Genomic DNA, 5,468 nt, shown 5'->3' on the forward strand with positions numbered 1-5,468 from the left:
AAGATTGTAACGTGGAACAATATCGCCACCTATTGGGAAAAATTAATGCACCATCCATCCTAGTGATTCTCACAGCATTTTCGCTTTTAAATAGACGTCTGTGTTGATGAAAAAAGCAAAACAAGTTATCGTCGCTACATGAATGCTATTTCCAAAAGAGAATTCCTAACATATTAATAATATATTAAAAATATGTGCGTAAAAAAATTTATTTAATATAAATAATGAAATAAAAGTATCTTATTTTCTATATTTTCAAAAATATTAATGTAAATTTGAGATTACTTCATGGCATATTTTTTTTTTTCATTTTGTTTTATTTTTCAGGATTTTAATATAATTTAAATTTATATTTAAATTATACATTTAATATAATAATTAATTTCATCACAAATTAATGCACACAAATTAATGTATTTTAAAACATCTAACATGAAATTGCTTTCAACAAAGGGGGGCTGGAAGGGGCCTCAACAAAGTGCAGTATTTAAGTATTAAAACTAATAAATTATTATTAATATATTAAAATAAGCTTATTTTAATTCAAAATAAAATGCTAAAACGCCCCCTTAATAACGTTTTATATTATTATTATTATTATTATTATTATCATCATCATCATCATCATTATTATTGATGAAAATACATCTAAATTAATTGTTTAATAAATATAATCAATACTTCCAGCTTCAGAGCTTTGGAGTCAAAAAAAAAAAAAAAGTTAAGAATAGGCCTATCATAAATATATATATGCGTTAAGTAGGCCTACGAGTACAGGGCCTGTATTTTGAAGATTGATAAAAGTTTCAACAGGAAGTCCCTTTACTGCAACGAAATCAAAAGTGTTTGAACAGCTTCGTGCCTTTTATTTGTGGGGTTATAGATCACTGAGCGGATTTTTGAATGGATCTGCCCTGTCCAGAGTGGGTTCGGTATGTCGAGCAGAAATGGACGGAACTGAAACCTGAAGCAACTGAGCGCTTCTGCTGTCTGACAGATATAGATGCCATATTCAACTACGGGCTTTCATTAATACGGTCAGCACTGAGGCGCTTGAATTTAGTTAGATAAAGTGATTAATACTAAACTACTTTTTTAATGTCATTGCTGCACTAGTTGTTATTAGTTATTCAATTGGAGTGCCAACAATCTACAAATGTTCAAATATTAGCTATACGTTTCTAAATAAAAATAAATATTCTACCTACCTTTTATCCTTTGTCCATATTTTAGCCCTGAAGATCTCAACGTCTTTTCTAGAATTTCTGAGAAGTACTCCGTACAAAAGTCTCCCGAGAGGGCATCTGAATTTAGACAGCAGGGAAACCTCAGCTTCAAAGTGAGGGATTATACAACCGCAGCATTGTATTATTCCAAGGTAAGGAAAAGACGCGATCTAAACACCTGCTTCATATACTTAAGTAAAGGTAATGTGTGTACAAGGTTTAACTTTTTTCGTCTTATTTTTGTGTGGTTAAAACATTTTCCCTTATTGCTGCTTCACACGCATAACTGCGTTAACTTCCACGAAAAGTTTTTTCTTTGTTGCACTATTCCGCGCCATTGCTCTATTTATGCAAGTAGCCAAACATAGCGTCCGTGGCTTAACCAATGACGTGAGTTGGAGAGGGGGTTATGTTCTTGTCTGACCAATGACAAATGGGGGGCGGTTAGAACTTAGGAAACCTGTTTGATAGCAGTCTTTTTGTGGCTTTTTAAAGGGGGGCTACAATGGTGTTTCGTGTGTTCAGAGTTGTTCACAGTGTTAAAGAGATGGATTCTCATGCTAAACATGGCCAAAGTTTTAAAAGTTTTTTTTTTTTTTTGCAATTTGAAATTATAGCTGTTTTTATATATAGTAGCTATATATTAAATAAGTTTGGATTTTGTATCTGAACGTCTCCCTGTTCATTCACATGCAAATGTAAACCGTTATTTATTTAAAATCTGGATTTTTTCCCCAGCTTATTAAAAGTTTGAGTGATTTACATTGATTTTCATTGCTTTGGCAAACAGATCAGCATACAGACCTCAAAATATGTACGCCTGTTATAAATGTCAAAGTGCATGTCAAATATAAATATAAAAGGTTCCTGCTTTGTAAGGAATGCATTAGAAACATGGGAGGAACAGAATCTAGCCAATCCATCTTTTTGGAATCTGTTGTGGAGGCACAATGACTTGTGAATTTGTGAAGTTAATCATTGTGGATAAACGTTTTATGCTAGTTCGAGCTCAGTGTTTGCATTACACTAATAATGGTTTGGATTTCAAATGGCAGGTGGTACTGTGACCATAATATATTCCCACTCTCTCTGTTTGATGTTTAAGGGTGTTTTGCCATGCTGACAAGAATACAGAAGAGCTTTCACTGTGCTATGCTAACCGTTCTGCTGCCCTCTTTTACCATGGCCTCTACAAAGTAAGAGTCTGTCTTATGCATCACAAAACATTATTTTTTTTTTTTACCATTCAAATAAGAACATGCCACCTTGTTTAATGCACAGCTGACACATCTATATGAGTTTAAGTGATTATCTCCTTTTTTCCAGGAATGTCTTGAGGACATCCGGCGCTCTTTGGAGGCTGGTTACCCAAGCCATTTGCAGGACAAGCTGAGAGCTAGACAGACCGCATGCCTGAGCCAGCTTAAAAAACCTGAAATATCCAACCAGCCAACCACAAATAATCAAACACCACCATGCCAGAAAAGCAGAAACACTAGGAGTTGTATTTCACCTGGTGTGTCTGTTTACTTTAGCCCCGAGAAAGGTCGTCACATATTAGCCATGGAAATGACAGCTGGTGAGGTCGTTCTGGAGGACGAGGCTTTCTGTTGCGTACTTATACCAGGAAACAAACTCAATACAGTGACTAATAAGGGAGGAAAGACGTTTAATACTGAAGACCGATACTGTCACCACTGCCTGAGCCAATCACTGAGCTTTGTGCCATGTCCAAACTGCAGTTACGTTCGGTTCTCTGTGGAAAGCTGTCAAAAGGACGCTTGGCAGCACTGGCACCAATGGGAGTGCCATATTGGAGCAGATCTTTTGGCCATTGGGGTTTTGGGACATCTTGCACTAAGAGTGGCCCTGAAAGCTGGACAAAACGAGGTCAAAAGGGTGAAAAAAAGCACTTCAGAAGAAGACCATGTGACATGTAGCTCTTATAAAAGTGATTTGCCAGTCAAGTTGAGTCTTGGAGATCCCTGTGGAGAAATTTCAGACTGTTATCATGGCAACTCGTACATGGGCATCTACAGCCTTTTACCACATGTGGCACAACACTCACCCAGCTCACGCTTCTTATTAGTGATTACCATGGCAATGCTTTATAGGAGGCTGCAGGGTGGACCCCCACCGGACATGTGGGCATCTTGCGAGAACAAAGGAGTTAGTGGAACTTGGGGGGAGCCTGAGATGAGTATGTTGGGAGCCACAGCTCTGAGACACATGATGCAGCTTTGGTGTAACGCTCAAGCAGTCACTGCTGTTATGGTCAAAGGTTCGACAGAACTCATGCTTTAACACAAACTGCAATTTAATACATTTGATTATTGAATTTTCATGATTGTTGATAATTTTTTTCTCAATTCTTACAGAAGAAAGTGGCATGGCTGTTCAGTCCAGTAGTGAAATCCGCATTGCCACAGCAATTTTTCCTGTTCTCAGCCTGCTTAACCACTCCTGCAGTCCAAAACACAAACATCTCCTTCACCCACAGGCTTTCAAACTGACCCACTCAATCAGTTCGTTTGTTCTGAAGGTCACGTTGACCATCCCAAGACCTCTTGCAGTGGTGTGACAGTCACTGTACGTGCTTCAAAAGATCTTACTCCAGGACAGGAGATTCTGCACTGTTATGGTAATATGTGATCTTAGGAATTCCCGTTTTGTTGGGTGGGGGGTTCATCCGGAAACAGCTGTCTTAATAAATGTCATTCTTCACAGGTCCTCACTGTAGCAGAATGGAGGTGAATGAACGTCAGCGCCTCCTGCTGGAGCAGTACTACTTCCACTGTAACTGTCAAGCCTGTCAAAGTGACCTATCAGAAAGGAAGCCAGAAAGCAACAGAAAACGCAGCACCCGGGCTGAAGTGTGTAAAATGCGGAAAGCCTCTATGGGTAAACACTTGCAGAAAAGCATAACTGATCATTTAGGTGGTTCATTGTATGTATCTTAATGTATGCTGTACATTTCAGTCCCATATGGATGGGTACAAGTGCTCTTGGCCGTCCTGTGATCATCAGATCACCAGTGCTGATGTGCAGAACAAACTAAAGGGTTTACAGTGTCTATTGGATAAGGCATTTCATCTCATAGAGCAACACAGATTAGGTGCAGCCTCAATATGAATCACAATCTTTTTTTTAATATTTGCGAAATATCCATAAGTATACATAATGTTTCCATGTATTACAGACGAGGCCCTAAAAATCCTAAAATCAGCTTCTTCTGAGGCAAACAGCATCCTAACAGAGATTCACCCTCTCCAAGGAGAGCTAGCAGATGCAACAGCTCGTGTGTACGCCACCACCGGTGAGAATAACAGCCTGATGTAAATTGTACCTTTATGACAATGTAAGATATGTAAATGTTGTATAGCAGTGCTACGTTGCCTTTCTGAATAATTAAATAAGTAACATCTAAATTCATACAAGGAAAATGTGTAGTATTGTTATTATTAGTTTTTTCTAACAGGTGAATGGAGTCTGGCTGCATCCAACCTTAAGCGAAGCATGTGTTGCCATTCAGGCCCAATTCGGAGAGGACAGCATTGAGCTGGGACGACGACAGCTTTTTAAACTAGCACAGCTACATTTTCAACGGGTAAGAGCTCAATGTGTCAAACTCTCTGATGAGACTTCCTATACTTTATGATCAAAACCAGTCTCCTCACCTCAGCATCACTTTTTCCTTTGACAGCGGAGACTGTGGTGCGGCTCTCTCTGTGATTCCCAGGGCCCATAAGCTCCTCTCTCTCCACTGTGGCCCTCACTGTGAAGAACTACAGGAACTGTGTGAAATGGAGCGGTGTCTGCAAGGACTGCTGTGAAATAACATCTAAAACTGAATGATATTTTCAGCAAACATACTTTCAAAGCCTGCTTTTCAGATTTCAGTATTAAAAGTTATAATCAACAATGTGATGTGCTAGTTTATTGGAGTTCTTGGTGCACCAGCTATTATTGCTTACTTCTTTACATATAGATTGATTGATTGATTGAAGAAATAAAAACTTCTGGGTGTAGAAATGTATAATAATAAATTATATGATTTAAATATTTTACATAATTTTAATATATATAATACATATTTTTTATGAATATTACATAATTGTAAAATGTATTAATCTAAAAGTAGAAAAGTAAACCTAAAGATGTAAATACAGGTGCTGGTCATATAATTAGAATATCATCATATAGTTGATTCATTTCACTAATTCCATTCAAAAAGTGAAACTT

General features: G+C 37.7%; 1 pseudogene; it reads left to right on the plus strand.

Moving 5' to 3' along the window:
• Window positions 1-787: 787 nt before the first annotated feature.
• On the plus strand, window positions 788-5,153 carry LOC122133958 (annotated as a pseudogene).
• The last annotated feature ends 315 nt before the right edge of the window (window positions 5,154-5,468 follow it).

The sequence above is a fragment of the Cyprinus carpio genome, chromosome A10 (genome assembly GCF_018340385.1).
Source record: "Cyprinus carpio isolate SPL01 chromosome A10, ASM1834038v1, whole genome shotgun sequence".
Classification (NCBI taxonomy): Eukaryota; Metazoa; Chordata; class Actinopteri; order Cypriniformes; family Cyprinidae; genus Cyprinus; species Cyprinus carpio.